Consider the following 11069-nt stretch of genomic DNA (forward strand, 5'->3'; position numbering starts at 1 on the left):
TCGCACTTCTGGGTGTCTCAACCCTTCTAAGCATAACCTCAGGTTTATACTTGCAGTCACTGGTGTCATTTAATGAATTTATCGTTACTTGTCTATCATCTTTATGCTTAACCCATTGCCTCATTTCTATTCAGCATTGGTGCTGTTGCTGTAAACAACATCATGATAAGTGTTTTGCAAATCTATTTCTGTTCATGCCTGAATAATTTACTCTCTCAAAAATGGTCATGCAAAGCATGCCTGTATTTTTATCAGATCGGGGCATACAAAACAGATATGCCTTTGAAAAGCACTAATGCTAATGACACAGAATCTTTAAACACAGACAGTCATTTTGTCCATTTGCATTTTAACTTGACAGGTTTTTTGGTCTTAGCTCTATTTTTATTTGTATATTGACAGAAGTAAACAGTACTGACCAAAAGTGAATTACTTTCTACAAGAATTAAAGCAATTATGCAAATATTTAAACGGATGTACTATTGTTTTTGTTTTGTCTCTTTAGTGATTTTAGTGTTGATGTTATAACCATTACTAAAGCTGTATATATAATGTGATGATTACTACACAGATGTCTTCTGGAAAAGGTCACCCTTTCTGCTTCATGTTTCATTACCCACAAATGATTTGCAATGAAAATATAATGCTGAGTTATGCACAAACATCATTCTGACATAATTCAAATGTGTCTACTATATCTGAGCTTTCATCTCTACAGAGGTGGAAAACATTATCAGATTATTGTACATACCAGTTAATGGAAATGCTTTATTTTGCTAGTTATATCAAGCTTTTAATGCTGTGTTATTTTTAAGGGGTTAGACTTGAGCTCAAAACAAGGTGTAGTAATGTTATTATAGTGCATGGACATCCTTAACATACTTCTGTACTTCTTAATGCAAAAAATCTGGACAAAGCTTGACAAAATAGGCAAAGAAGTACTGAGTTCACCACCACGTAGTAGAGATGACTTGACTGCCACAATCCACCCTGAAATTTTAAGACGAACAAAAGGATGTCCCTACTTCTCTAGATGTAGTACTGGCAACGTGACATTGGCTACACCTCAAGTCACAAGGAACCTTGAAGGAACCAGTTTAAATTGTGTCCTTACCTTTAGTACAGACCACAAGAAAGTATGTGATGTCATCAGAAGGTTCTGGCCTATTTTGACTGAAGATGATAGAATAAAAAACATCGTAGGAGAATGACCGAGGTTCACATTCAAGAACAAGAAGAACATCAAAAGACTTCTCTGCAATAAAGACGGTTTTCCCAAGAAAAATGTTAATATTTTAAGACAAGGAACCCACAAATGCAGAAGATGTAAAGCCTGTCAGTTTATAGATACTAGTAATATTTTCATCCATCCAACTACAGGCTATGTATTTAATGCTAAAGCAACCTGCAACAGTGAACATCTTGTATATCAAGCATGCTCCCACCTTTGCCCTTGTTTCTACTGACCAACGCTTGAAAGACAGGGTTTTATGCTACTTACAAGATATCCGACAAAAGGACATGAAAACTGCACTGGCATTTCATATTTGCTCAAATCCAACCCATTAATTTAGCTTTAAAGCTATAGAATGTGTTCCCATAGGACATAGACCTGGGGATATTCAAAACATTACTGAGATTCGTGAAATTTGGTAGAGAAATAAGTTAAGAGCTAACCGCCCCCAGGCTTAAATGTAATGGTTCCACTGAAACCTATTCTGAAACAGAAACGCCTCTCCATTGGTTAATATTGGAGGCTTGTCTTTCTCCAAGAAAGTGATTGACAGCTTGCGGTAAGAGGGACCGACATTGCAAGGAAATCACCTGATTGGCGAATATTTGTTTAAGGAAATGGAATGAAGCACAGGAAGTCACAGTCTGAAGATGGCAAACTTGCCAAAAGCACTTATCGTTTGATGCTTCATCTGTTTTTAAGCTTTGCAATAGTTTCAGTGAGTTTTAACTTTGTTTATTAAAGTTGGAACATTTTAATCGTGGTGGAGAACTCAGTACTTCTTTGCCTAGTTTGTACTTTGTTCTGATTCACCTTTAGTAGTGGGGACTTATCTTTTGCCAAGCTTGACAAAATGGGGGTACAAATAGGGACATATTTTAAATATTGCTCTTATAAACTTAGAAAGTTGCTAGAGTAACAGGAATTTTTAATATACATTTTCTGAAGGATATGAAGTCTGAAGCTCAAATGTATGCCATTATTTATTGACTTCAATCCTGAGATCATGCCAGCGATTTTCCAGGAAAAGAGGAATAGGCCAAAATATGAGCCAAAAATTTGGACATTCTGCAAAAATCTGTACAGTTGAAAGGTATGACCCTTAATCAATAATAATATCAATGCTTCTGTACATTGAGTAAGATGGCGATTCAGGTCATAGCCTGCTATAGGTCCCCAACCATGTCCCAAGACTCTCAGTCCACATTCCAAAGCACCCTGGAAGCTATTAGAATCCAACCCAACACTCTCATACTAGGTGACTTTAACTACCCCTCCACCAACTGGGAAAAACTACTCATGCCCCAATACACTGGCCTAACGCTTCCTGGAATTCATCACTTCCAATGCCCTGGACCAGCTCATTCTTACCCCCATTAGAGGAAGCAACATCCTTGACCTGGTTATTACAAACACAGGCAAATGTTGCTCTACACCAATAGTCAATTCCTCCCTGGTTAGATATGACCACAAACTTATCACCATGGAAATTTACATCTCACCCACAACCCCAGCAAAGGTAACCACCATGAAAAACTTCTCCAAAGCTGACTTTGGGCTCCTAAAAATGGAGGTGACTAACTTCAAGGCACCCATGTCAATGGAAAATAGATGCATGACTACCGAATCATACACCAATGCACTGTACAAACACGTACATAAATGCATTGAATTAGCCATACCCAACAGAACCAAGATGCTCTCCTCCAAAAAAAAAAGGAAGCCAATCTGGTGGTTCTCTGCCATTAATAAACTCTACAACAGAAGGAAGAAACTGTTGCAGAAAAAGGTGAAGGCCCAAGACTGGAAAAACTCCCTTATTAACTTCAACAAAAAGTTGAGATCCCTCATCAAAACCTCTAAAGGCAGCTATGAAGGCAGAATTGCAGCAGACACTAAATACAACCACAAAGCCTTCTATAGTTATATTAAGAATCTCCACAGCAATACCCAGGTTTGCTCTGAGTTACTGCACAATGGTACCTCCTATACTGAGCCAACAGATATTGCCAACATACTGGCTGACAGATTCAGTGCCAACTTTACCCCTCCCCCCCAAAAAGGACCAATCACAATACCGGAGGAATGCCAGGCACCCAGCATTACTGCAGCACAGGTTAAAGCTGCATTGTCCAAGGGCAACAATACAGCTTCCATAGGACCCAATAATATCCTTGGATGTGTTCTACATAAACTACAGAGTGAACTGGCACCACATCTCTGTATCCTGTTCAATCACAGCCTCACCTCAGGCTTTGTCCCTACTGAATGGTGCACTGCTACAGTCACCCTCTCCATAAAGGGGGAGTGACTACAGACCCAGGGAATTATCGCCCCATTAGCCTGATGAGTCTGATATGTAAGGCTATGGAGCGCATCATCATGGACCTAATTAACAAGGATATAGGGAATTTCCAAACTCTAGATCGCACAGAAGTTGGTTTTGTGAATGGTAGATCATGCCTGCTCAACCCGGTTAACTTCTTTGAGTCAGTCACCAGAGCTGTGGATGAGGACAAGGCAGTTCATACAACCTACCTTGATCTGGCCAAGGCCTTTGATACCATTCCCACTTAGGAATTATTGATAAACTCACCAAAGTAGGCATCAACCCCTATATCACTAGGTGGGTTGCAAACTGACTCACAGATAGAACCCACAGTGTGAAAGTAGCAGACTCCAAGTCAGACTGCTGACGACCAGTCACAAGTGGAGTCCCACAGGGATCGGTCCTGGGTCCTCTCCTGTTTGGCATCTACTTCTCATAAGTCCAGGCCAACACGGAGGGACTCTGGCTGACCAAGTTTGCAGACGACTGCAAGCTGGGAGCCATTATTAACTCCCCAAGTGATGTAGACATCCTACACAAAGGCCTCACTGAGACCAATGACTGGTGTCAAAACCATGGCCTTAAGCTTAATGCCAAAAAATGTGTCGTCATCCCCTTTGGCAAAAACTCAGTTCCCCTTAATTACCACATTGATGGGAGCCCACTGAACACTGAAGGCGTTATAAGAGATCTGGGAACACAGGTTGACAGCAACCTTTCCTTTGACCAACACATTCCCACTGTGGTCAGAAAGTCTTTCTATGTGGCACATCTCATTACCAAGGGTTTTGCATCCAAGAAAAAAAGAGGTCATCATCTCTCTCTACTCTTCCCTCATTAGACCAGTCATCAAGTATAATGCCCCATTTGGGGTGTACCTCACTAGACACATGCAACAGCTGAAAAGGTCACAAAAGTACCTCACAAAGAAGATCCTAGGCCTTAAACACATGTCCTACATGGACAGACTAAAAAAACTCCAGCTATTCTCTGTCTCATATGGTCTACTAAGAGGCGATCTCTGCTTGACTTACAAAGCCATGTTTGACCCAGCTCTGTTAGAAATGCTACAGCTAAAGAAATCCCAATCCCTCTGCACCACATGCTCCAGAGACCTCAACCTCATTATCACAATCAACGGCACATGCTGGAGGGACCAGTTCATAACCCACAGACTGCCCATGCTCTGGAATAGACTTCCCATACATGTCAAGCAGAGCACCTCACTGGCCCTCTTCAAGGGAAATCTTGATGAGTGGATGGGTAATAGAAAGTTCACTCCAGGGATCACTCCAGTAGCTCTGCTTGTTAGAGGCGCTGAGAACTAACGGCAGGTGGTACGATGACAGGGCACTTCTATGGGCTAGGCTTGTAAAAGCTCCAGGGCTATTAGCCTAGTACACACCTATGAACCGATGAACCTATGTATAGGTTCACAGGTGCACAGGAGGTTACTAGGCTAGCAGCCCTAGAGCCTTTCCGAGCCTAGCCATGTTAATTCCAAGTATCCCTATTTGTTCTTTTTTGGGTAGTTCACGGAACAAATTTATGAGCAGAGCAAGTTTGTGATCAACACTGGCTACCCCTGTCCATGAGGGACAAAGGTGCCACCCCAGGGGTGAATTTGCTGTCTCCTGTCCAATTATCTAGGTTGTGTTTGAATATCAGTGAGGACTTTTGTTTTACCTGAACAGGGAATCTAGTCCAGAAAAGTGGCAGTCTCTGGGAGACATACCTGTCTCTCTAGCATGATCTGTTAATGTCACAAGATCGGTTGAGATCTCTAGAGTGACTCTTGAGCCATTTGACTTGTGGATGTGCAGCATTTCCATTAGGGCAGGGTTGGAGATTGCTCTATAGGCCAGGCATAATTCACCTCTCAGCAGCCTATAAGACACAGAGTAAAGTGAAAGGGGTTTCAGGCTATCCACGTAGATCATGGTTTGGAGTCCCTGTACTTTTTTTAGTGAGAAACCTCTGAGGTCTCTCCAGCTGCTGCAGGTGTATGGTGAGATACACACAAAAGGGTGCATTACACTCTTTTAATGGTCTGATGAGAGTCGAGTACAGTAGAGTTATAACATCCCTTGGCCTGGATGCTATGCCCTTGCTTATGAGGTGTGCTACATATAAGGCTTTCCTTACCACTGTGGAAACTTGGTGGTCAAAGTTCAGATCTATCATCCTGTGTTCCCAAGTCTCACACAACTGGGTTGGAACTCAGGAGGGGTGCTGTCAATATTGTAATTTGTAGGGAATTCCATTTTGCTAAAGGGAATAATAATGCATGTTTTTGCATTTAGTTTTATACCATGGCTTTGTAATATGTTGACTTCATTGTGGAATTCAATGATTGCTCCCAGTTTGCAGTCATCAGGAAACCTGGTGAGCCAAAGGCCATCTACTTTGGTCTGGACTTCTGAGAAATAGATGACAAACAGTAAGGGGCCTAGCAGAGACCCCTGTGATATTCCACTGGTGATGGGTCTACTGCTGGAGGTGGAGTCACCAATTCTGACAAAGCATGTTCTGTTGGTGAGCCATTTGGCTACCCATCTAGTAACATAAGGGTTAATCCCTATCTGGGAGAGTTTCTCAATGATGTCAGAGTGGGGAATTGTGTCAAAAGCCTTGACAAGGTTGGGATAGGCTGTGTGCACTATCTTACCTTCAGCCATGGCTTTGGTGACATTCTCAAAGAAGTCTACCAGGTTTAATAAGCATGATCAATGAAGTCAAACTGGGTTGGGTCCAGTATTTGGAGGTTGCCTATGTCCTTGTTGATAAGGTCCATGGCCTTGCAAATGAGGCTGGTTAGACTTATGGTCTGTAGTTCCTAGGGTCAGTTGATGGCCCCATTTTGTGCAGGGGGATTACTGTTTCTATTCTCCATTCTGCAGGCACATAGCCATTTCTCAATCTATGATTAAAGAGAATGCTAAGTGGATCTGCTAGTTATTGTTTTAGATTGTTTAGTAAACAACCCGGGATATTATCTAGTCCCACTGAGGCTGTGTTTTTGGCCTTAAAAAGTGCAAAGATGACCTGTTCTCTACAGATACTAGGCAGAGAACTGGTGTCCGGTATACTTTGGGATATGGTAGGTGGGGATAGGGGGTGAAGTTTGTTCTGAATCTGTCAGCTTGCAGGTTGGTGATATCTTTCAGTGTAGTATGAGTGATCCCATCTACAACCAGTTTAGCACATAGCTGGGCATTCCCTCTTAGACTTCAGATGTAGTTAAAGAATGCCTTATGATTATCCTTGGCTAGGGTTGTGATTTTAGTTTCATAATTTGCTTTAGAAGACTTTACAAAATTTCTGATTTTCCTGTTTAGGCTTAGGAGGGAATTCTTCCTCTGTAGAGTGATATGCCTCTTGCTTTTGGATAACAGTTTCTTCCTTTTGTTATATAAATGTATAGAAAAATCTGGAAGGATTATATCTATCTATAGAAACATCGGTGTGCTAATCGCATCAGAACTTCACTGCTGAAGTAGATGTACATTTATAGTTATGCTGCTATACATTGCATTACTTTAATTATTTTACTTAGTTATGTTTGTTTACTTGGATAGGGCATTAGTCACAAGACAGCAGTTTCAGGTGACCCTGGATGAATGTAATCTCCGTGGTATCCCCAAAGTCTCAAAACAACCCACTAAACAAGTATAGTGGGTCCAAAAATAAAACAGTGTAAGAAACTTCTCTGTGTGGAAGATTTTCAGTCCATATAGCTCTAGTTAATCACAGATCAGACAGTAGTAGTAGAAGTAGTAATCTTAAACTCATCTTAAGTAAAAGAAAAAATAATAAAAAATATATAATTGTACAGAATTACTAAGTATTTGAAAGTAATCCAAGCAAGGCAGGCAGTCTGTTTCTAGTCGAAAATCCTTCTATGTACTTAATAAAGGATTTTCAACTGGAAACAGACTGCCTGCCTTGCTTGGATTGCTTTCAAATACTTAGTAATTCTGTACAATTATATATTTTTTATTATTTTTTTTTTTTACTTAAGACGAGTTTAAGTTTGCTACTTCTACCACTATTGTCTGATCTGATTAATATACAGTGATTAACAATGAATAACTAGAGATATATGGACTGAAAATCCTTCAAACAGAGAAGTTTCTTACACTGTCTTGTAAAGATAACAGCTACAGATCAGTGGTACAATACAGAGTAGACAGCTGCAATACAGTATGTATCACACAGTAAAGCAAACAGTTGCAAATAGTTTTGAGTATCGTATTTTTTACTAGTTACACAAGGAAATTGAAATGTTATTTACATTAGCATCACTGGCTATGTGAAAGAACGAGATAAAATAAATAACTAAATAACTAAAATGGCTCTTTATAGTATACATAAGGTTTTGCACGATCATCAATGGAGGTACTACTGTAGTTAAGTCTCACATAATTAACATTGCTATGAAACCTGAGTATAGATAAGTTAGGTGATATGCTAGTTGTGAAGCTTTTGTAATGAACTAACTAGTGTTGGTATGGTTTAAGCTGCAGTTTGACTTTAAAGTTATTAGAGAGGTTTAAGAAGTCAGGTGGAGATTGTCAAAGTTTTGGATGCTAGAAGAGTGAAGATCCAGTTAGTATGTTGTCATTTAGTTCTTGGAATTTTCAGAATGGGACCGGATTGCGAGTGTGCTCTGAGGTTATAGGAGGGAATGGCGGTATACAACTATTACATTGTTGTCAGTGCTCTGATTTATTTATAACTGCCTTTATTTACTACTGCTGCTGGAATCATTAATGCTGTCCATGTTACACGGTAAACTTGGGAGATGTAGAGAGGGGGTCCTATAACACAGATGGTTATAAGCAAAACCATTCAAATATGAGTATTAAATGGTAGAATGCACTAGAGCACAAGAACGATGCACTGTCAGGAAAACAGGAAATGCATTTTGTTCCTCCTGTTACAGTTGGCACAGATGGTTAAGGCTGTGACTCGCATAGCCTGTGGTGCAGGGTTTGATTCCTTCACTTTTGATTTGCCTGCTGTGTGACCTCGTCACTTTAATCAGAAGTTGCTCCTAGGCTGCCTTTGAAAGGGGATTGTGTGCCCAGTGAGCACACCCAGTTAATAGATGAATATTGTGTGCACAGTCACATTATACCAGTTCAAATTAAGACAACTCTATGAAGAATCTAATGTAAGTAGCCAAAAGACAGCCAGAGGCAGTATAAGAGAAGCAGAGAAGAGAGGTGATGGGACATTACTAAACAAACTTCTGTAGTGAAATAACCAACTACCACAGACATGCTGGAGACAGCTGATCAGCCATGGGATTCAGATAAGTGCAGACAGACCTTCCGTGACAGCTTTTCTTACAGATGTAATGCACTGTGCAGACAGACCTTCCGTGACAGCTTTTCTTACAGATGTAATGCACTGCATCATTACATCAACCTGAGCACGAGCATAAGGTGGAATGGCAATGTTTATAACATGAGCGCACTTTCATCTCTTTCTTAAACTTGCTGACAGATAGTTAAACAAGTAGAAAGAAATCAAGTGCATCCAGGCATTCATTTCTGGTTTTGTGATTTGTAAAACAACAAACATAAACATTGGAGAAAAACCTATTATGGATGCATGTATTATACATCAAAAGATAATGGTCAGAATGTGTAGGTGTGCACTGATATTTTTGCCAATTAGAGAAAATTCATGAGCAGTTCAGCAAATGAGACATAAAAATAATTAGGCTTTGCTGGTAATTATAGTTAGTTTTGGGCTTCATTTTCAGATTGGTGCTGCTTTCACCATCTTCAGTCAGCAGCATATTTTGGCTTTTTCATGGCAGAGGCATTCTGTCAAAGTCTACCTCATACAAAATAAATAAGACTCAGAGCAACATTTATGATAATCAGCCAAAGATACGCTACAGCAACTGCTAGTTTCAGACAGGGAAATTATACATACTTGTTTCTCCCTTTAGTCAGAGATCGAACATGGAAATTCCAAATAAGCAAATATAACCTTTCTGCCTGGCTGTTTAATAATCATTTGTATAGAAGTAATGATGCACCTACCAGAAAGGCACAAATCATTAAAAACAGGTAATATGCATTCACAATATGTGTTGATATATCTGTATGCTTACTTGAACATATTTCATTGCTTGAGATCTATATAACACGGTCTGCTGATTTTCTACAAAAGTCATGATATTTCATAGGTTAATAATAGCATAAAGTTGCTCCATTTAAAGAGGGGTAATAAAACCCTCTGACTATAACCCTGACAACCTTGCTTCATTTAGCAGATCAAAGTGCTAAAAGAGTCATTCAGAAATCCTAGGGAATAAGCACCCAAGACTGACCGATGAATAACAAGGGTGCGATCATACAGGTCCCAATGCAAAAACACTACTTGGGGGTCTAGAATGTATGGTCTATACTAAAAGGTAGAACCCAAGTGTGTAAGCCCAGCCAAGGAGTGCCTCTCACTAACTTTGTTTTAGTGGGTGTGAAAAGTATATACCCTCATTGTGTTTGGCACAGTTAGGCATTTCACTCTGCCTGTCAACCAAAAGGGGTGGTGCTAGGTCTATAGTCAAAATCTTTGAGCCATTTGTAGATAATAGCCTTTTGGCACCAGACTCTCACTGACAATTCATGGACTTAAGATAAAGTTACCAAAAGGTAGTTTCCTCTAAAAGGGAAGGTATCATTTCCATATAGTGTTGTAGGGTGTTACAGCCAAATGTGACAGAGGAATGAATGGATCATTAAAGTACATAAAAGGGCCAAAACAATAAAAAATACTGACATTAAAGCAATCACTATATTTAGCATCTGTTTGGTATACTATATTAATAAATTAAAACATGGAATAGTTACCTTAGGAAAAGAACTCTATAATTATATATGACACAGAAAATCTAGACTATAAAATAAATAGTACAATCAATAAATTCAAACTTCCAGAAAAAAAGACAAATCAAGAATAAACATTTGTCTGTGCCAAAGCTGTTCTTCTATGACCATGCTATTTAGTACTACAAAAGTAATAAAAATGTCCTGAACGTAAAAAGTAAGACAAGGATCTCAGAAAATGCATATCACATGGTGAGGATGTGTACAGAAATACTGAGACATAGCATCTCAGACTCCGTTCTGCACATGGATGAATGAAGCCCTGACTATGACACAAATTACTCATGTTTGACTAGCACTCCAGGTGCTGGAAGGACTAAGATAGGGAATAGGATTGAATATCCATTAATGGATTGCCCAACCTGGAAGCAGGGAGGTAATGTGACCTGCTATACCACTTAACACAACAGGAGTGTTAGAGTATTGCCAGTAGCAGCTATTGGGTCAGTATTGCTCATACATGTGCAAGCTAGAGAAGGCAGTCCCAGGGCTTGCATAGGCACACATAAGGAGCTTCCTTAGATCATCACCTTCTAACAAAGTCCCCGGCTGCTGAAGAAAGGTAGTTAGGTAGGGAGTGAGGGTTAGACAATCTAGGACA

Source organism: Protopterus annectens, chromosome 1.part1, assembly GCF_019279795.1.
Source record: "Protopterus annectens isolate FY-2018-M chromosome 1.part1, PAN1.0, whole genome shotgun sequence".
Lineage (NCBI taxonomy): Eukaryota > Metazoa > Chordata > Ceratodontiformes > Protopteridae > Protopterus > Protopterus annectens.